The sequence below is a fragment of the Arvicola amphibius genome, chromosome 5, assembly GCF_903992535.2.
Source record: "Arvicola amphibius chromosome 5, mArvAmp1.2, whole genome shotgun sequence".
Taxonomy (NCBI): domain Eukaryota; kingdom Metazoa; phylum Chordata; class Mammalia; order Rodentia; family Cricetidae; genus Arvicola; species Arvicola amphibius.
The window spans coordinates 159,707,118-159,730,660 of NC_052051.1; the positions used below are offsets into that span (position 1 = coordinate 159,707,118).

General features: G+C 39.1%; 1 pseudogene; it reads right to left on the bottom strand.

The window, feature by feature from the left end:
* Positions 1–21,038: 21,038 nt before the first annotated feature.
* On the bottom strand, positions 21,039–21,804 carry LOC119815392 (annotated as a pseudogene).
* Between the last annotated feature and the right edge of the window lie 1,739 nt (positions 21,805–23,543).

The following is a 23,543-nucleotide window of genomic DNA, read 5'->3' on the forward strand; positions in this document are numbered from 1 at the left end:
CAGTTTGAACAGTTCATAGAAACATAGGCTAGTCCCTAAGTTTTAACCAGTTTCTACCTCCAAAAAGTGGGAGTGATTGGCTTTGGCATTTGCCCAAAGAACTTGATGTCCTACTCCACAGATGCTTGCTCTGCCGTGTTCCTTGCTGCTTTATTCACAATAGCTAGGTGTGATGGCTATTCTTGCTTGTCAACTTGACTACATCTGAAATTAACCAAAACCCCAAAATAGAGGGCACACATGTGAGGGATTTCTGCTTAATTTGAAGTGGAAATATCTACTTCTAATCTAGATCGTGGAGGTAGGAAGACACCTTTAATCTGGGTCACGCCTTCTGCAGGAAGCCTATAAAAGGACCTGAAAGAAGTAAGCCTTTGTTCTTTGCCTGTTTGCCCTTGCCTTGCTAGCAAGTCCATTCTTTCACTGGAATTAGAGCCTGCTTCTTTGGGATTCCAGGGTCTACTGAAGACAAGCTGAGGCACCCAGGCTTAAGACTGAGCAAGTTCTAGAGTCTTGAACTTCCCATTTATAGCCACCCATTGTTGGATTAGCTGGACCACAGCCTGTAAATCATGCTAATAAATCATATATATATATACATATATGTATATATATGATTCATTCTGTAAATTCTGTTACTCTAGAGCAGTGGTTCTCAACCTGTGGGTTACAACCCTTTGGGCATTGAATGACCCTTCACAGGGGTCACATATCAGATATTTACATTATGATTCATAACAGTTATGAAGTAGCAACAAAATAATTTTATGGTTGGGGGTTTCCACAACATGAGGAACTATATGAAAGAGCCTGTGCATTAGGGAGGTTGATAACCACTGACAAATACCCTAGGAAATAGAAACAACCTAAATGTCCTTAATTGGTGAATGAGTAATGAAAATGTGGTACGTGTACACTATGGAGTATTACTCAGCTGTGAATAAAACTGAAGTCATGAGATCTGGATGGAAGTAGAAAATACTACATTGAGTGAGGTGACCCATGTCCAGAAAGACAAATGTTAAATGTTCTTGCTTATCTGAGGCTCCGAGCTCCAAATCTTCAGATGTGAGTACATAACCATGAAAGTGAAAAGGGACCATTGAGCAGGGCGAACACTAAAGAGGTGAATAGAGGGGTGCAAATGATCTGAAGAGGGGAATGGAAAAAGAGGGGATTCTGTTTAGGGAGAGAGAAAGAGCTAAATACAGAAGAAGGAGGGAGGGTAAAATAATAAAATTCATAAGGATTCATACTATTAACTACCTAAAATACGTATAATACACATTAGTTGCTATAAAAATGGACATAGAGAATTTAAATGAAAATTTCTCATCTGGGCTGAAAATTATGCCCCCCTCCCCCAGAGTCAAAGACCATCTTACAAAAACCCAACACCAGGCATGAGAAACCCAAGGGCTGTCCAAGAGACTTCCCAAATATTACAGGTTATTGCTATTGCCCTTGGTCACTCCCAGAGGTAGAAGGCAAGTACCTATTGATGAAGACACTATGTGGACCTGGAGGACCCTGAACTGAAACTTCCCTGTGGTGTGGGAGGTCCTTCTGTTTATGTGTTCCTTTATTGGCTAATGAATAAAGAAACTGCTTTGGACCTATAGCAGGACAGAACTTAGAACTAAGATGAATGCTAAGAGAAAGAAGGGTGGACACAGAGAGAAGCCGTGTAGCCCCTCCTGAGACAGATGCCAGAACTTTACCTGGTAATCCACAGATTACTATAAATGGGTTAAATTAAGATATAAGTGTTAGCTAATAAGAAGCTAGAGCTAATGGGCCAAGCAGTGTTTTAATGAATACAGTTTCTGTGTGATTATTTCAGGTCTGAACTATTATTTCCGCACGGCCAGGAAACAAACTAATGGCCTCCTTACAACGTCCTTTCAGAGAAGTACATTTCATGATACCAGAAGGCACTGTGCAAGCTCCCAAAAAAGGGAAGCAACCAATGGTTGCTATGATACCTGTGAACCACAACAATGATAAGCAGGACAAGATAGCCCTAGGGGTGCAGTAATAGCATTTACACCTTGGCAGTAACCAACAGCTCTCTAATTATACTTAAGATCCACTCTACATAGCTTGTTACTATTTTAACATCCTTCCATATATAAAAGAAGTATTGTGGGGCTCGGGAAGTATTTCAGTTGGTCGAGTCTTAGCACACGGGAAGGGAGACAGAGGCAAGAGTATCCAGGTCATCTTCTACTAGGTAAGTCTGATACAGAAGACTGTTTAAAAATAACAGTTCAAACAAACAAAACAAGAAGAACAAAAGAGAGGAAAGTAATTGAGTATCTAGCAAAACAAGGTTTTCTTAGGTCCCCTGGCACCAGGATCAGTTTATCAATGTATGCTATTAGTATGGCTTCTCCTTCTCATGTGTGATCAGATACCTACATCACTGTTCCACACTAATCATGAAAGTCATGGACATGTATCTTGGTTGTTCCAGGTGTAGGGCAAAGATGTCACCCAAAGCAATACGGAGTATCTTAGAGAAGGGCTGTATCGTGGACTGCCAAGAAGAGGTCTGTCTATAGCCAAGAAGGGGCCTGAAGTTATGGCAAGCACAGAGATATCAACAGTATCTTTCGATGCCATTATCTTTACAATTAGTTGCCCTATATGATTAACATTGCTATTGCTATTATTTTAATTTAGTGACTAACAGCCTACATTCTGGGTCACAAAGATATGTCCGGGCCTTTCCTGTAGAAGCTGCCTGACTTTGTAGGAAGGAGTATCTGGAGCTTTGGCTAGCAGTTAAGAGCTCATTCTGCATTGAAAAAAGACCTGGTTCAGTTTCCAGGGCTCAGTTCAGGTTGCTCACAATTTACCTGTAATTTTAGCTCCAGGAGATCTGGCATCATCTTCCAGGTGCCATGAGCGCCTATGCTTGCATCCAGACACACACCTATGCACATAATTATAAGTAGAAAAATGAATACAAAACCTAAAACAGTAAAAAAAATAAAACTTTATTTAAAGCAAAACAAAATAGAGAAGATGAGAATATACCACCAAGTGCCCTGGTGACCACAAGTGTGAAAATACCCAACGTCCTTCATTTTTTTTAAGTACAGTAAAATGTCTGTGTTTTGGAAAGGAAAAGAGAAAATGTAGGTAGAGATGCATTGATCCTTCTTTGGTTTAAAGTGTTTGTCATTCCAAAATGTCAGACATTGGGATATTGATTTCTGAGCCTCAACATCCATTTTACAAAAATGGATGAAAATGAACCAGGTCAGTCAGAAATGGAACCCCATTTCAGTGTTTAAGAACACTAGGGTTGTACAAAAATGCCATTTTAAAAAGGGATTTTATTCAGGAACTCTTGCAATTGAAGAAAAAAGACCTTGTCACAGAACTGAACTATGTTCCAAACACAAGGAGACAGTGGGACTTCTAGTAAAAGAGAGAGTGAGATCAGAGCATGTAAATTACTAAGAGGAACATCAGAAGCAGAAGGTATTGCGGCTAAATCAGAGCATAGGGGTGAAAAGGCATAACACCTTTCCTTCACATAAGACAAAGGTCCTTAGGGCTGGAGAGATGGCTCAGTGGTTAAGAGCACTGGCTGCTCTTCCAGAAGACCTGGGTTCAATTTCTAGCACCCACATGGCAGCTCACAACTATCTATAACTGCAGAGCTGACACTTTCACACCAATGCACATAAATAAATAAGTTGCATATTTTTTAAGTTAAAGGTCCTGGATGGCACTCATTTGAAAAATATCAGGGCAATAAGCAATAAGCATAAGACACTTACTTAATCAAGGTTTTATGTGGCATGGGAAACTTCAGAGATACAGACTCAAAGATCCAAAGAAAACTATTTCTGTGCTTCGGTGCCATTAAGACTAGAAAGAATTGTATATTGAGAAATATACAGACAAAAGGACTGAGGTAAGGGTAACAGACTGACCTGGAGAAAGCCAGAAGAAAGGTCTGTTTTCATCCCTTTCTTAGGTCTTTCTGTGATGCATTCCTCTAAAACTTATCCCTCTGAGGTGAGGGTCTTCCCAGAATTAAGAAGAAGGGAGAAAGTAACCTTTTCAGGTTTTACGACTTGCTTTGAGGAAGGGAGATTCTAGTTTCTATGACTCACCATGAGAACAGAGTCTGGTTTCTATGGTTTATTTGCGGTTATAGGACAGGAGACAGGAAAGCAGAGATAACTCGGTCTGGGGCTCTTCCAGACACCTTCAGTTCAAAGTCCTCAGCATGTTAAGGTGTCATAAATATAGAGTATTGTGTACTAAACCACAACAAGAAAGTGCTTGTGGCAGACAGACCAGAGTGGTCACATAGCACCTAAGGGATGGTGGAGAATGAGTAATTTGATCAGTTTTTTTTTTCTAAACTGAACAAGATCTTCTCTAAAACTGGATGATACAGGTTGACAACAATCAGAGGCAAGTAGTAACCAGACAGGCCTCAGACATTGTTGGCTATGGTTGGGTTGTGGAAATCTGTCAGTACTTATAATGACTCTTATCTCACAGAGTTGCTAATAGAACTAAGTATTATATAGCTTACACAAGGTGACTTTGTCACAAATCTTTAATAAATGAAAGCTATCTTTATTACTCTTTCATGAATTTTTTTATGTATGTAGCTATGTGATTTCTTACAGGATCATCCCTTAAACATTAAACATCGTTCCGTTCTGAGCCTTTAAATTTCAGAAGGGCAGAGGCTTCACATCCACCACTGTGCCTTCAGCATGTGCTTGTGCAGGGCACATTGTGTGCGAGGCAGGGATAGCAACTCATTGCTGGATAAGCGGATGATTTAATGATGCCAGTGCATTTGTTTCCTAAGACATAAACATGAAACTGCCAGCCTTGAGTGACGCCAAATGCACAGTAGGAAAGGAAAGACTGGCAGTAAATTTGCTTTATGGTGTTTTTATTATTTCTTTTCACAAAATTCCCAGATGTGCTTAGCAAAAGTATTGTCAGTTTGGGAATGAGAATCTGTGCGGGTAATTTATTTGTGTATCATATATGGAACTAATTAAGTAACTGTCATCAAGTTTGCCAAACTTTTGAGTTACTTATAATTTAGTCACTCTAACAAACTTTATAACACATACTTATAAGTGAGATATATTTTGTTATTTATCTCAAGGCATGTTTAAAGTCTCACAAACACCAGCTTCTGCATATAAGTAAGACTTTAGATTATAAAGAACATATATTCAAGATTAATCATGTTTTAAGAACCTAATTCTTGCCCATAGTCTCAGCTATTCACAAGCCTGAAGCAGAAGGGTTCCTTGAGCCCATGAGTTCAAGATCAGCCTTTCAAACATAGTGACAACTCCATCTTAAAACAAAACAAACAACAACAAAACCCTATTTTTTTTTTTTTTACATTACAGAAAGCCAGAAACCAAGTGTAACTCAAGATGTGTCAGTTTGGTTGGAAAGTTATCAGAAAACATTGCAACAAACATTTACCTCTCACAGCTCTGACACCTAGATGCCCAAGATGAAGATGCCCATAAGTGAAGGTTGCTTAGAAACCATGTCCTGGTCCACGGAGAGCCATCTTCAAAGGTAAGACTGAGGAACTCCCCACCTCCTCCTTCATCAGAACACTAATTTCACTCAAGAAGGCCCCTTCACACTCTAATCATCTCTCCCAACACTTCACTTACTGATATCGTAAGGATTTCAACATATGAATTCGGAGGGTGCACAGATTATTAATGAATGGTAAATGAGTTTTATTCGGGAAGGGAGCACGGTGTAGGCTCAATTCCAAGCACATGGTATTTGCTAGGTCACTGGGGATACACAGCTGTAGAGCATCTGTGGGCAGAGGATACAAAGTTTCTAAAAGGAAACTTTACGGGCAGCTGGGATTCTAGCTAAGCCAACTATGCTCCTTGTTGAAGGGAGGCATCACCTAGAGGTCAGAGCCTGGAGGGGAGGCTGAGGAAACAGATCAGATAGCAAAAGTAACTAGATATAAATGATGGAGATTCTACACAAGCTGACATAAAGGAGTGCTAACACTGGGCCACAAGAGGCTTGCTGATGGAGCCAAGCTGGGAAAGAAAGGGACCTGGAGAGCCCCACATAAAGTTTAGTTAAGGACAGAGTTTTTGTTGGTAACTAATTTTTTTCTCATTTTATTTTTAAATAGGTCATTAATTCAAAGTCACAAACGCTTAGGGTGGTATAGACAGAGAAATATAACTTTTATTCAACTCTATATATTCTTAGTTACTACAGAATGGCCAAAAGACAGATCCACATGAGAAAAATGAACTTATTATTGTGTATATTTCACACATAATGGGAGATGCCCAAGGCATGAGGTAGCTTTGAACTTCATTGTTATAACGGCAGTAGATGTGGCCTAGAGAAGAGCTGTGGTACTTTGAGTTCTTCTCAGAGAACTTTAGTCAGGTGGAGCTCACAGAAATTAATTTCAAGGTGTGTCAGTATGAGCAGAGCTTGAATTTATTAAGAAGGTAATTTTTATTGCATGTGTTTGTTTGTATGTGTGTACACAAACATATATGTGTGTACAGACTTGCCATGACATAAATGTGGAAGTTATAAAACAACTTGCAAGAGTTAGTTTGAAGTGTCTTTATAGGCTTTCAGTAGCCAAATACACAATTTGGAAGCTTTTGAAGTTACATCTCAGATGACGATTATGGGGAGTGGTTACCAAGATGAATTGTAAGGTTAACTAGAGGTGTAGGGGCCCACAGAAGTGGTCCGCTCCACCTTCACTAAAAGTCAGACAGCTACTCTTGCTCTTTTAAGGTTATTGACAAGCGGTCTGACTTAAAGTGTGGCTACAAAGAAACTATCTTGACCTAGGGCATGGTTACTCGATATTCTAGGTACTGAGATGGCCCACAGAGGTGGATCCATTCCACCTTGGCCAAAAGTCAGAGAATTCAAACCTATTCCTGCTCCTTCAAGGATATGATGGGAGGTCTGACCCAGGCAATGACTGCCTAAGGATGCTTGATCTAAGGTATGGTGGCTATGTGTCCTGCCTAAACAACAGAATGCTTAACTCAGGATATAGTTGCTTGATGTTTCAGGTATCGAAGCAGATAATTGCTCTGTTTGTTCATTGTAATCATGCTAAAGCAATCTTTTGCCTTCCTATCCCCCTTTTGGGTTGGGGTATAGAAGCATATGGAAAATCAACATGACCAAATTCAGTATTCGCTGGATCGCCCTTCCAGCTCTTTTCTGCATTTGTATTCCTTTTCTTTCATATCTCTGTTCATCCTATCTAATATTTCTAATCCACACACCCCTACCCTGGGATGAGTGAACCCCGTTGAGGCTGGACTCCAACAGATGTTGCCCCAAAACAAAGGTCACAAGATTTACACTTGGAAGGTAAGACATGCCATTGCGAATGAAGCTTATAATCCTATTTGTAGAGTCCCAGAAAATTCTAGGCTTATACCTGGAAAAGGATTGTGGCTGTTCTTGAATGTCGTTCATGGTTAGGCTGGAAGCATACTTCATTTCTTCTTAATATTTTTATGTGAAATATCTCTGCACAAAAGGAATATTGCCTCTATGCCAGTAATATTCATAGCATTTTTGTTAATTGTAGTGGAATTATTGACTCTGTACCAGCAAGCAACTCACAACAGATTCTGGAGTGAGGGGTCCTTTCCCCCCATATCCCTTTAATTTCCCCTTTTGTCTATCTTGCCTCAGTATGGGATCTTCAACAAAGAAACATGAAGTGTTTGAAAAATGATGAGACAAAGGAAAAATACTGTATGTCTGTGTGGGTGGCAAAGGGGAAAGGCAAAGTCTGGGTTGCCAAACAAGGCTAGCTAGTCAACATTACAGTGGATAATTCTGGAACCACCTCTAGGCTCATGGAATTCTAAAAAAAAAAATCTTCAGGAATAACCTTTGTTCTCTCTGGCAAAAGGAGCAGAAGGGCATCTTTTGTCTTTGTAAACATGTGCACTACTTTTAGGCAAGTAGAGGGAGGGTAGATAGTTTTCCAAAATCCAGGTCTTCTAGTTGCCTCCAGAGCAACCATGATTTCCATTTACATCTAGCTCAACCTGGTACCCGTTGGCACAGACATTTATTTTGGGGTAGTTATTTTGTAATTTTCATTTCAAACTCTCCTGAATGAAGCTAGGTACCAGATAGTTAAAAAGAAACATCTGATTGAAACCTAGGCTTTTCTCATTGAGAGAAACATCACTGTAAAAGGAAGGCTTTAAAATAAGGTGGTAGCTATCATCAGCAACAGAGGGGCATGAGCTGGAGACAGTTCCATACTGCTATCTGCAGCAACCCTAGGAGTTTTTTACAGAGACCTCCACTCAGGTGAGGCTGAGATTCTTATCTTCACTCTAGAAAAGAATATCAGGACAGCCAGTCTGAAGCAGAGTCGGAGTTTAATAAGATGAGAAGTTAATAGAAAGAGACACTGGGGAAAAGATGGTGTCCACTCATGCAAGAGTGTAGGTTTCTCAAGACTGTCACATTCATGTGTCTCAGTAATATTGTACGTGTGTGTGTGCTTGCGTGCACTCGTGTAGGTCTGTACATGTATGTGTACATGTGTATGGGAGTCAGGGGTTGACTTTGGATGTCTTCCTTGATTTCTCTCCACCTTATTTTTGAGACAGAATCTTCTTCCACTGAACTCTAGAATTTGCGAGTTCAGGTTAACTGGCCAATGAACTCCAGGGTCCTGCCTGTCTCTGACTCCCAGTTCCCACCCCCAGCATTGGAGTTATAGATTCGTGCTACTGTGCCTGTTTTAAGTGGTTGCTGGGGCTCCAACCTGAGATACTTGTGCAGAAATTGTAAATTCTTACTTAAAATACCTATATCAGAGAAATACTGCTGGGCAGTGGTCGTGCACAGCTTTAATCCCAGCACTTGGGAAGCAGAGGCAAGTGGATCTCAAAGTCTTAAGGCCTGCCTGGTCTACAGAACATGTTCCTGGACAGTCAAGACTATACAGAGAAACCCTGTCTTAAAACAACCAAGCAATCAAACAAACAAACAAAAAAAGAGGAATACTGTCTGTATGGAAGAAATCCTCATAATAAATATTGTTAATTATGCTGTAATTCGTAGCTCTTAAGCTGCCAAAAGTCCTCAACCATAGTCCAGGGTGAGGGACTCATTTCCCTTCCTGTGTCCTCTTTAATTGTCCAAGTCTTTCTATCCTGTATAATATCACTTAGTGTGCAGCCCAAAGCAAACATATGGAATATAAACAGTAAGGTCTAGGACTCCATCATGGGTTATGAAAGCACCGTTAGAGTGTATCACATAGAACTGATTTTGCTCTCCTCCATTAGCAACAAACATATCAGAAGCATATTATTTATGTTAAATAAAAGCCTTAGTTCACAGGCTTTTAAGGTGCTGGTAATGCTGTGTGGCCATACAACATAGCCTGAAGAAGAAATCAGGCCATGCCTTCTGTAGCGCTCTCTTTCTCTCTCTCTAGAACAGAGAGTGAAGAACCCATGTTGTACTGTAGCCTAATAACCACTGGTTTATGCTGCTTGGCTCCTCCATGTTCTGTGCTATATTGAACTAAATCCCATGATATGGAACTTCCCATTACTCTTGAAAGATATAAAGTCAGATATTTTCATCTTTACTCTGAAGACTCTCCTTTGGGTTGTCCATGTCATCCTGTCCTTAGAGGCTCTCTCTTATACTTTAAGATATCTCTTTTAATGAGGCTCCCCTCCAGGTTTTAAATGGAAGCCCATCTTCCCCTGACTAAGGCCTCAATACATTATCTCTGATATGATAAACTGCCCCCTTTTTAATGTTCTCAAACCTCAAAGCCCAATCATAGCTCCTATGGCCATGAGTTCCTCTCTCCTAATAAAACTCATGTATGAAGGATAGTTTCATGTTGGCTTTTTTTTTTTTTTTTTTTTTTTTTTGCTGAACCCACAGCTGCCCATTCCCTTTTCTAACAGAGGCATTGGTCATTTGAGTCTTTCTGTCTTAGTAGTTAAAATGCCTTTGAAATGGCATGTATATATTTCATACCCTGAGTCACATCTTTATCTCTGCAAGCCAAAAGTTTAAGCCCAGAAAGAACTCTCAGGAAGAAATGCAGCACAGTTCCCACTGAGGAACTTTCCCTGCCAGGACTCATTTAACGTCCTCTTGGCTCCAGCTTTGGCTGAGGCTAGAACAATAGGAGCTAAGCACCTTTGCATTAAGTGAAGACAGTTCCTGCCAGACTTGTTAAAAGGGTGCTTAAGAACCTGTTCTGCCTGAGCAAGCTCAACCACCTGGCTTCAGGGTACAGAAAGATACATACACCTTCTTTCAATGATGGAGAAAATGGGTTTTCCTCCTCGTTTGAACCAAGTGATGAGGTGATTTAAGAAAACCAGACAGAGACCCTGGACTGTGCCCTTACTGTCTGAGTAAACCAAGCCTCCCGTCAGACAGCCTAAAAAAGTCTACTACTAAGTCTGGATTTGTGCTTGATTTGTTAGAATAAGCAGGGGAGCAGACTGCCCAAAAAGACAGAGTGGTGGTTTGAATGTGATTGGCCCATAAGCTCATAAGAGTGGCACTATTAGGAGGCGTGGCTTTCTTGGAGTAGGCATGGTCTTGGAGGAAGTATGTCACTGTGGGGGTGGACTTGGAGGTTTCATACTTCAGAAGGTGTAAGATCCCCTGGTACTGGAGTTACAGGTGGTAGTGAGCTGCCCACCATGTAGGTACTGGGAATTGAACTTTGGTCTTCTGCAATAATGGTAAGTACTTTTAACAGCTACCATAGAACAAATCTAAGTCGTTTTGTTGCTCTGTGACTGTATCCAATGTGGGAGTGGTCAGTATCATCACACACAGGATTGTGTGTTGTTGCTACTTCCCCATTTTAGAACAGAGCTAGAGAGGGGCCTCTGGTATGCCAACTGGGTGCTCTCCCTGCAAAGCCACATTTGCCAAACGCTGCACTTGTCATTACAATGGACTGGAATTTTTTAAGTCTTAAAAGTAATGAGAATTTTTTTCTTACTTGAGAATGCATGAAAAATCAGAGGATCTCCTTAGAGATAACTTTTAGGAGTGAGAGCATTTATGTCCATGTAATTATTTTGATGAGATAGTCTTAGAAAGTAATATTTCTTTCTTGATAGGAGTTTACATACAGTAATTCTATAGTACCACAACCAACTCTTTTCTTTTGCAGATAAATAAATGAATATGCCAATCATAAAGTTTGCAAACAAAGCTTTTCTTTTTCAATTTATAGCGTATATATTGAATTCTATTTCTGTTAGGAACTGAAAAGACATAGTCATGTTTTCTTGGACATCATAGAAGGTTATGATGGTTAATGTTTGTGTCAATTTAACTGTGACAGGTGGTACAAAAATTATGGGTGTGTCTATGAAGGCGTTTCTGTATGTGATGGACATTGAATTGGCAGACTGGATAAAGCAAAATTCTCTCTAACATAGTGTGGTACCATCCATTTCATTAAAGAAACGGATGAATAAAAATAATCTGAATAAGTAGACACTGACATCGGACTCACGGAGTTACTTCTGAACTCATTACTCAAAGAAGTCACAAAATGATGAATGCTTATTTTAAACATCGTATGGCTTGAAGGTGAAACGTTTCCTGAAAGTCCATGCATTGCGACACTTAGAGTCCAGCTGGTGGCACTAACTGGGGTGGGGTGGAATCCATTTGGATATGGAACTTAACCAGCAGACATAGAGTAACAAGTGCAAGCGTTGAGGGTTACAGTGTGGTCCTCTGTTTCCTGCCAGAAGCAGTGATGTGAGCCAGCTGTGCTCTAAGCTCCTGCTTCTATGCCTCCAGTCACCAGCCATTCCTGGACATCAGGGACTGCATCTCAAGAACCATGAGCCAATATAAATCCTTCCTCTTTAAAGTTGTTTCTGGTAGGGGTTATATCACTATGACAAGGAAAGTGATTAACATGACCACTAAGTTTTCGGGTGATTCATAGCATAGTAGCTGCTAATGAACACACTCAACTTTCTAAGTGAAAACTAAGTCACAAAGAAGTTAAATAACCTGCCCAGTATGGTGCAGCAAAGAGTAACAAAATCAACCAGAATTTGCATGTGAATGTTGTTGTTAGCTATGTTAGCTAGTCAAAGCAGAGGAGGAAAGAATTCTAGTCAACCAGCAGGTGCATGTGTTTGCCTAACTGTAACATTTTATCATAGTATTATTTCTTTTCAAAACATTAGTTTTTCCTTTAACATAGTGTCTTAACCTGTTTCCTATCATTGTCACAGAATTTTAGGCGAGGTCCTTTACAGAAAAAAATGAGATTTAGAGCTCATACTCTGAGAGGCTGCCTGGAATAAGGGTCTCAGAGTAGATGATGCCACAATAATGAGAGAGATTATAGGATGTGACGGGAACCAGGATGAGCCAGAGTCTAGGCTTGTTCTTTCTATAAAAAGTTGCTTTCATGGGAATCAACAAGCGTCTTAAAATGCATATCTTAGTTCTTTCTAAGGGTCTCAACCCCTGTGACCTAACTTCCTACCAGGAGACCCCACCTTTTAAAGGTTCCAGTTCTTCAACACCAACATGCCAGGCATCAAAACTTCCAACATGTGACCCTCTGAAGGACACATCAAACCATATACAAGCCATAGTACTCAGTGCTAGTTCACAGCAAAAATGAAAAGCACTTTTTATTTATTTGCTGTGAAGCCTTTGAATATTATTTGACCTTATTAAAAAAAACAGTTATGGTTTGAATATGAAATGTCCTCCAAAGGCTCACGTTAGAACACTTGAGCTCCAGTTGGTGGTACTGTATGGGAAGATTGTGGTACCTTTCAGAGGTACAGCCTGTCTGGGTCAAAAGAGTCCTTGGGGAAAGTTCTTGAAGCTTTACAGCCTAGCTTTGTTCCCTGTTCACTCTCTGCTTCTTGAGTGTGTATGTGGTGTGGCCAGCCAGCCTCCCGTTTCTGCCTCCAGATGGTCCCTTTCCTCTGCCATGCCTTCTTAACTGTGATGATGGCATCCCTGGAATTTCGAGCCGAAAGAAACCCTCTTACCTTCAAGTTGTATTAAAAATACCTTCTGCCAGGGCAGCTTTATTTATTTATTTATTATTAATTATATTATATAATTATATTACATTATTATTGTGGTTGGGGATGCCCGTGTGTGAAAGTCAGAGGACAGCTTTCAGGAGTTGTTCTCTCCTCCCTACAGATATCCAGTTCAAACCATTAGGCTTCTGAGGCAAGTTCTCCCATCAGGACCCATCACACAGGCCATTTGCTGGGGTATTCTGTCACACAAACGGAAAGAGAACTAAGGCAGAAACTGATAATAGTAATTGGAGATTTCATAATAATCAATTTCTTCACTTCTTGTAATCATTGATTTTTGGGGGGAGGGGGAGCATTTTGCTCTTGCCCAGATTAATCTCTTCTTCATTAATACCTGATGTTTTTCAAATTTAACTTGTAGCAATTCAATGTTTAATTTAAACAACATAATGAAGTAAACATCTAATGTTTCAAAACCAAAAATAAACATTCAACATTCACTTGTGAATGTTTAAAATATATTAACTGTTTAATTTCTCAATCCCATATCTTCATAAAATAAACCACACCCACCCATATTTTTATTCTAATGTAGTCTTCTGGTTTCTCTTTCTTGTTGACAGTATAACCCCTTGCTGTGACAAAAAGGGGTCCAACCAGTTTCAACTATTCTCCTATCCTATACCATCACTACAAGTTACAAATGACAATTAGGTAGTTAGAGTTTAGATTGGTTTGGTTTTAAGACAGGCTTCCATTATGCAATCCAAGCTAGCCTCAAACTTTGGGTCTCCTGCCTTATTATCCTGAGTGCTGGGATCAAAAGTGTCTACTACTATGTGTTATGTTAATAATGATCACAACATATAAATATTGAAGGCTACCAACGAACTTCCTTTCCACCAATTTTCTCTTCAATAACTACTGTTAATTGTCATGGTGATAGAATATGTTTTCATGATAGAATATGAGAGCAAATACAATAGGCTTTGCAGACGCTTATAAAAAACACAAAAAGCACTGGGCTAAACATAGTTTTTCATTATTAAGGAAATAGCTAAGAGGCTATCAGTACAGATTGCATCTTACATTTTCATTGGCATAAATACGCATTCATTACAGTAGCAAACTACCATCTATTAATAATGGGCAGATAGAAATCTTGTCAGAGATCTCTTGGAGACATTTTTCCTCTTAAAATATTGCTGTATCTGAATAAACTCAGAATTTAGTTTTAAAAAAACAAAGAAATGTCCAGGCGGTGGTGGCGCACGCCTTTAATCCCAGCACTCGGGAGGCAGAGGCAGGCGGATCTCTGAGTTCGAGGCCAGCCTGGTCTACAAGAGCTAGATCCAGGATAGGCTCTAGAAACTACAGGGAAACCCTGTCTCGAAAAAAAAAAAATGGAGGAAAGCCTATGGGGCCGTTCAGGAATCATCAGTATGAATCAGATCTGTCTTTCATGATTTTCAGGTTCAACTGTGTTTAGAATTGTTATGTGGGGATTGTAGAGCAAACAATTACTTAGTACTTTGAGAGGACAGCCTTGCTGGACGGACGTCTGGCAGGCTGCTTTGGAAAACAGTAACTCTCACCTGAACTGCTAAGTATTGAGTAGCGGCAAGATAAACATTCCTAACAAATGCCTCGGGAGTATTCAGTCTTTACTGGGGGGTTGGTGCAGAGGAAAAGTTTTGGTTATAGGCAGGCCAAAAGCAGGCTTGCCACATGAGTAGAAGTCAAGAACATATTTGAATAGAATATATTTGAATAGAAAATTATCACCTGGGCCCATAGGCTCTTCCAGGGTATGTCTAAAAGCAACTGTCATGTCTGCCCGGTCAGGTCAAGATACAGAGGTGTCACATTTCAGACTGGGGATGTAGCTTAAATGGTTGTTGGTTCCTTTCCCAGTGTCATATAAACTGGGCATGCTTATAATGCCAGCATTCTGGAGGTGACTCTAAGAGGATCACATGTTCAAGGTCATCCTTAGCTACACAGCAAATTTGAGGGTTAGGGTTAGGAAATCTCAGATTCATACAGGTCCATAGCTGGTTGTGAAATATTACTTTAAGATGTGTTACATTTGTTTATGCCGTGGAATATTTGTTTAATGATGCAAAGATGTGTTGCATTCTTTTATGTTGCATTTGTTTAATTCTGTGAAGCTGTGTTACTGTGCCTGTTTAAAACACCTGATTTGTCTAAAAGAGCTGAATGGTCAATAGTAAGACAGGAGACAGGCTAGGTGGGGCTGGTAAGCAGAGAAAATACATAGAAGGAGAAATCTCGGAGGAGAAGATCAAGGAACAAGAAAAGAAGGGGCCAGCTACCCAGCTACACAACTAGCAACTGAGTAAGAAAGAAAAGTTATACAGAAACAAAGAAAGGTGAAAGCCCAGAGGCAAAAGGCAGATGAGATAAGAAAAAAAAAAAAAAAAACTGGCAAGAAACAAACCAAACTAAGACTGGGCATTTATAAGAAATAATAAACTTCTGTGTGTTTTATTTGGGAGCTAAGTAGTGGGACCCCAGGAATAAAGAGTGAAAACAACTAACAACACATAGCAAAAATGCTTACCTCAAAATAAAATGTAAGTAAATAAATAAAGCCTTTGTTAAAAAAAAAAAAAGGGACAGTGAAACAGATTTATTTGTGTTTTGTTTTCTGAGTCAGGGTTTCTCTGTGTGTAGCTCTGCCTGGAACTTGCTTTGAAGACCAGACTGCCTCAAACTCAGAGATCCACCTGTCTCTGGGATTAAAGTGTACTCAACCACCACCCAGCTTGAAGTAGATATTTTTGTGGAATAAAATAAATTCCTGTTTTGTTTTCTATAACTTAATTTCACTTCTTGATTACTATATAGTTAACTTGACTTATTATTTTGATAAAAGAGGTAGAAATCTACCAAGTTAACAAATTATAAATCTAATAATTAATAAATAAAATGCAATCTTAAATTACTTATGATTTTCAGAAATACTGAGTAAACATTTTAGTGTAACTCACTGATTTCCTACTTAGAATTTCCATTATGTTAGTATTTGTTGCTTATCAAAGAATAGAAGAAATAGTTATACTTCTTGATCTTACTCATACCTTTTAATCTCTTAAATCAGATGCTTTTCAATTGTCTAATATGTAAAATATTGATTATATAAGTCAGGAATATTAAAAGAAAGAAGCATTTCCTGGATATAAAGTTTAGTTTTATGTATTTTTATTTTCTGCTTTATTGATTGATTGATTAATTGACTGATTGATTGATTGATTGATGATTGATACAGGGTCCATGTAGCTCTGGCTGTCCTGGAAATCACATAGATCCACTTTCCCCTACCTCCTCACAGCTGCAATTAAAGGTGACTGCCATCACACCCAATGATAATTAGTTTTAATTATCAGTGTACTTCAGTCTATAATTACCCGAGAAGAGAGTCTTAATCCATATGGCATAGTCTAGTTCAGGTTGACCTGTGTCACGTCTGTGGGGGATTATCTTGACTATGTTCATGTAAGTGCTAAGACCCACCCACTGTGGGTTATACTATTACTTAGGGAGGAGATCCTGAAGTGAAGCTGAATACAGCATGCATACATTGTTATATTCTATTCCCAATTATGGGTGTGACATGACCAACTTATTTCCCTGATGTGGTAGATTGATGGTAAAACATACCTGTTCTCCTTTAATTATCTTTTGTCAGGATATTCTATAATAGCAATAGAAAAGAAAATCAGACATTAAGCAATCATGCAAAGAGAAAAAAATCAAATTATTTTAATTTATATTTTATAAGATCAGCATTTTCTTGTTCATTTTTTTAATTAACTACAAATAAACTAAGACATCCCACAACTCATTTTAGTTGTCAAACTAGTTCAAATAAACTCATAGAAAGTGACATTTACTTCTTTTTTTTTTCTCATGGTTTATTTTTTTATATTTAAAAATTTCCATCTCCTCCCCTCCTCCTCCCCCCTCCCTCCCCTCCTCCTCTCCCTTTCCTCCTCTCCTTCTCCCCCTTCCCTCCCCTCCCCTCCACCCATACCTCCCCTCCCTCCCTCTCAAGGCCAAGGAGCCATCAGGGTTCCCTACTCTATGCTAAGACCAAGGTCCTCCCAACTCCCCCCAGGTCCAGAAAGGTGATCGACCAAGCTGAGAAGGCTCCCACAGAGCCCGTCCATGCAGAAGAATCAGAGCCCAGCGCCATTGTCCTTTGCTTCTCAGTCAGCCCCCGCTGTTGGCCACATTCAGAGAGACGGGTTTGGTCGCATGATCCATCAGTCCCATTCCAACTGGAGTTGGTGATCTCCCATTAGTTCTGACCCACCGTCTCCATGAGTGAACGCACCCCTCACGTTCCTGACTTTCTCCCTCATGTTCTCTCTCCTTCTGCTCCTCATCAGGACCTTGGGAGCTCAGTCCAGTGCTCCAATGTGGGGCTCAGTCATTTTCCCCATCTATCGCCAGATGAATTTCTTGCATATCACCATAGAACCTCCACCGGACGATAGATGAAGAAAATGACAGAGCCCCACATTGGAGCACCGGACTGAGCTCCCAAGGTCCTGATGAGGAGCAGAAGGAGAGAGAACATAAGAAAGAAAGTCAGGACCGTGAGGGAACCTCCATCTGACATTTACTTCTAACTAAATTAATTGATGTGGACAATCCAAATAGGTTGTAGAAATGCTTACATATATTTTTTTCTATTTTTAATGTTTTTTAATTAATATTGGCATGGAAGCAATTCAGTCCACTATTGTCAAAATAAAATGTAAAATCTTGAAATCAGAAAAAACATTAAACAGTGTTTTTAAAATGAAAAGTAAAACATCTCCTGAGTGATTATCAAAGTCACTCTTCAACAGAATCTTTTTAATCTTTTAATCCCATATCAGTATTAAATTTTCTTGTTGGGCCATGAGACTGTTTATTGGGTAAAAGCACTTGTGTATGCCTGTGTACTTGAATTCACTGCCTGAAATCTACATGGAGCTGGAAGAAGAAACTCCACAAAGATGTCCTCTGAACTCTTTATCCCCAACATGGGGCATGCACCTCCCCACACACATCAGGCACATGCATACACAGACATAATTCATTTTTAAAATTAAAATATTCTTGTTATTGAAAATATAGTTGTATATAGTTAATTAATATAAAATCCAATCACCAAACTAGAGAAAATATCAACAAAAAACCTCCATCTTATCCAAAGGTCAAGGCATTCGATAATTACTCTTTATTTTGTGACTATTAACAAGATATTCTGGGCCCCTAGCAACTGATTTCTGTAAAAACCTAAATCTAAAGTCCTACCCTCGACTTCCTTTGTGGTTTTATGACTAAGGTAGTCCCCACTGTCAGAAAGACTCACAGATGTGGGTTCAGGCTTTTTCTTGAGACAAGAACCAAGCTCTGAGGTTGGCCCCTCAGTTTATATATGGTCCAAACTTCCTTTGCTGAGTCTAAATAGTTTCTTCCAAACAGCCTGGCTCTGGTGGTGTGTTTTTGTGCGTTTTGTGTTTGTGTGTGTTGTGTATATGTGTTGCGGAGGGTGAGTGTACCTGTTTTCCTGGGCTCTAGCATGAGAGGGGTTGGGTAGGAGCCCATGGTTACAGCATCTTGGCAGAAGGGCATGTTAGTGAAGATCTTTTCCCATTCAATCCCAGAGAACCTAGACAACGATGAGGACCCTAAGAGAGACATACATAGATCTAATCTACATAGGAAGTAGAAAAAGACAAGATCTTATGAGTAAATTGGGAGCATGGGGATCTTGGGAGAGGGTTGAAGGGGAGGGAAGAGGCAGGGAAAGGAGCAGAGAAAAATGTAGAGCTCAATAACAATCAATTTTTTTTTAAAAAAAAAAAAGGCATGTTGAAGGCAGCACCACATTAGGCTGTCAGCATAATTGGTTATTCAGGATGGTGGGTGGGATTGACTATGCTTGTTTCTCGTACTTAGCTTGCCCCTGAAAGAAGCCGTAACACTAGGGATCCACATGTCTATAGTAAGCAGGGTTGGCAGGTCAGTGGGAAAGGATATACTGCCATAACTATCCCAGCCTACACATAGGCAGGACAGGACAAGACAGGGCAAGGCAGGCCATGTGGTTTTGGTGGTCGAGGAGTTGGGCCAGTGTATGGGAGAGAGGGAGAAGTCGATAGTTGTTGAACTTCTATCATCCTATGGGTGATGGTTTTCTTCTGTTGCTAATTCCTGAAAGATTCCTCATTCCTTATTGGTTTGCTAATTTAATTTAGCTCACTGTTCTGAGTCCCAATTCTTTCTCGAGCTTTCTTTGATAGAGCACTTTGTGTTTCTCTTTAGGTCCTGTTGATGGTGATCCTGATAAGTCCATTTCTTTATATTTTTTATAGTATATTGGTAGATATAATTTAGGTATGCAACTTGGAGACCTTTTATGGAACATCTATTGATCTATTTAAGAATTATACAAACATCTCATTTCCTACTTGATCTCTTACTATTATGGGATTAAAAGGAAATGGCATCAAATTTAAATTTAAAATATTCTATGTATTATCTGTATTGATCTCAATTTTTTCACCTTTAGTTATGTAGACATTCAAATAGGAAATATTCTAAACTGAGCAGGTTGGAAATTTCCAAGAATTCTGTTCTAGTTGGTGCAAGCCTCAAAGATATTTGAAATATATGCAATAAATTTGAAGCTATTCAGGATTTCACCAGGTACTGTGACAACTCCTGAGTTGTGACTGGCTAGCTCACCTGGTTGACAAGGTACCTGGACCTGCCGTTATTCTATTTTCCCCAGAACTCCCTTTAACTCCTCTTATACCTGGCTCAGGAGTATGTTTGGCCCTGACCCAACTTTCTTCGCAGGATGCCTATAACATCAGAACTGGAGATGGCTCCATGGATAACAGCACTTGTTATGCAAGTGTGAGAACCTGAGCTCAGATCCCTGCCACTCATATAAAGTCAAGCAAAAATACCCTCTACACTCTTTAGCACCAGCACTGTGGGGAGGGATAGAGACAGGAAGCAAGATGCCCATCTCAGAGGAATAAGGTAAAAATTGATAGACCAGCACAGACACTAATGTCCTCTTTTGGGCTCCCTGCACATAGACATATGCTCATAAACCACATACACACACACACACACACACACGCATACACACACACGCGCGCGCACAACACGCATACACACATACACACATGCGCGCACAACACGCATACATGCATACACACAGAGATTATAGCCTTACAAAAACTGCCTCACCCCTCTCCATAATGCTATGAGATCACTCCTAAAATATCACTATTTTTGTAAACAAGATACTTAAAGTGCTTGAGTCTCCAGTCAAACCCTGACACACATCGCTATTCTTTTATTTTCCTATATTTGCATTAGATGTTTAAATACTTATTTTTTTCCTTATTAAGCCTTTTAAATACATTAGGAAAGTCTGAGATCCTTTTCCCTTTGGGAACATAATTAACTAATTAGTGTCAGTCTGGATGCCCATGACGCCTTGTTGAGGTCATTAGCATCCCCATAACAGCTGAGAGTTAGAATTAAAATTAAAAATAGCTGTTTTTGTTATTTCTCAAACTACTGTGTCATAGTTCCTAGGTTTTTTGTAGCTAGATTTTAAATTACTGGCAGAAATTTTATTTATTTATTCTGTTTCAAATGTCATTTTATTGAAAAAATGGTATAACTAATTACAAGTTTAAACTCTAACTTGGTAAATTTAGTTGAACAGCAAATTGCTTATTCAAAAGTGATAACCAGACAACTCTGAATAAAGAGCAAGGGTCAGAAATACCTGAGTGGCCAATAGGGCTAAGTCACTAAATGAACCATAATCATTTCTCAGGAAAGGAACACTGTAATTTCAATCGGCAGCAACAGAGGAAGAGTTCCTCACACAGGCTAGTTCCAGCTTAAGTTAACTCTCTTTGACTTTCTCCATTGAGATAGATGTATCCACATCACTGACTGAGCTTGGACCTTCTTTGTGAGCAGCTTTAAGTCTGCATGCTTTTGCAATGGTCTCCTTTTCCTGCTGTGCAGAAATGCTCTGCACTACATACTTCTCCACCTGTGCCATGCATCATGTCCTGCACAGAAATACGGCAATCCAGGCCATTGTTTACATTCTTATATGTTCTATGTAGCCTTTCCAAGTGACCTCCAAGACCACGGCAATGTTTTTCCTCTGAACATCAAAGAGGCAGTGGTGCTTCTGAACCAGTGCCTGCCTGTGACTTCTCCATATCAGTTGCATCCTGGATTTGTTTGATGGTTGATTGCTTTACTTCTTCGAGTGGAGATTTTTTTTCTCATTAAGTTTATCCATAAACTCTCCAATAGAGATACCATATTTCTTAATCATATAGACAATCAACCCTACTACTAATATGGTAGAAAAGTCTCTGGAGTAAACACATTTATTTCTTTGGATAGAAAATGCAAGCTAAACCCAGTTCCAAGCACAGAGGGTTCTGTTACCTTAGTTCTAAGATAAAGGAACTGCAAAAATTCCTTAAGGATCAATCCAAGACATACCTTATCTCCACATTCAGTAAGAGGTGATACAGAGGTAAGACATAGCTGTCCTGTGTGGAAGACCCCAGGATGGCTGCAATCTTCAGACATGGGCCACTGTGGCAGCAGAAAGTACCACCTGGGACAGCATGGTGTTGCAAGGTCCAGGCAGTGGTCTTGGTGTCCTGGTGACTCTGACCCGAAGCTGTCAGGGTTGGCAGAAATTTTAAATTTTCTATGCATTATTTTTATTCTTACTAATCCTGTCCTTTTCTTTTTAGTTATATAGCTAACTAAATTAGTCAGAAAACGAATGAGTGTTGTGTATTTTTTATTTATTTATAGTAACAACCAGAACCTCTTATGGTTCTTGGGCTTTTTATTTTTGTCTTTATAGAAAATAAAGATCTTAATTGTGCCAAAGAATATTTCCTTTATCTGGTTGTGGTGGCACACACCTATAATTTTAGCACTCAGGAGGATGAGGCAGGAGGATCATTTGAGTAAAACAGAAACAATATAGTGAAACCCTATGAGTCCCATGGACCCATTTCTGATTGTGACATAATTTATTTAATCACAGAGGCAATTTTCATATTCTCTTCGTGAATCTCACTATGTCATCCATATCTTTGTGTGTGTGTGTGTGTGTGTGTGTGTGTGTGTGTTTGTGTGTGTGTGTGTGTTTATGTGTGTGTGTAATGAATCCAAACTTTTCTTATTTTGGAAGTGGATATATTTCAATTCTCTTTTATATTTTGGAACTTATTAAAATTTAAGACTCTGAATTAGGGTATATTCTTTATTTGATATTCAGAAAAAAAGTAGTAATATTTTCTTTTCTGTCAATGCCTTTGCTTTTATCATTCAGGTAATGGTTAATTGTATCCAAATTTTTTTATTAAGGAAAGTTTATATGCATAAAGGTAAGTAAATTAAATGTGATCAGCATACAAAAGAAGGTATTTTGTTTATTTAAAACATCTATAAAAGGTATAAAAAGGCTAAAAATTAGTTGACTAGAGAAAAATTATTTTGAAAACAATTATAGTCTACAAGCCTGTAAAATAATTTTTAATGTAACCATTAAAATTTGAATTGATGCACTCCATGAACTCCCTCCTCAGAGATAAATAAAAGCATTAACATTAGCAAGAGCATGCATTATCTTATTTAATTACATGCCATCCACGATGGGACACATCAGTCTGCATGATAGTGGACAGGCACTGTGAGACCATTATAGGAACTAAGCCAATATTTTCTCCTAATTCTGAAAATCATTTTCTAAATCGAATAAAGATATTGACACAGTGTTCATTTTCATTAGAAGATGTTTATTTTTGACATAATTGGCACAATCCTGGACAGTGTTATTCCACTAATGTTATAATGCTTGGTAGCCTCCTACAAACAGGAAGCATAGCAGCAATTTCTTGGGTCACAGCTAAGCCTGTAGCTAAAGATGGGGCGAAGGTGGGGGGAAGAACAAACATCATTTCATAGGGAGGTCTTCTGAAATTAGCATTAAACTTCAGGAACAAAATATATTTTTAAATTGTTTACAGCCAAAGCATTGATTTTTAGTTTGTATGACATATCTTTCACAATGCTTTAATATATAGGCTAGCATAATGAATGGTAACACTATTGTATAATCTAGATCAAAAGACACAGTAATCACTTGGATCTTTTTAAAAATTACAGAAAAGAAACCGACTCCAATTTCTGATTCGTTTTTGCTATGGAGGAAAGGGAAGACATAAGTTTCCCCATGAATTTTATTTCTTGCTTTATGTAGTAATAATTGGATATTTCAGAAAAAAAAATCAATATTTCAACAGAAGGTGAAAATTACCAAGTCATTATTTATAAAAAGAAATCTTAGTG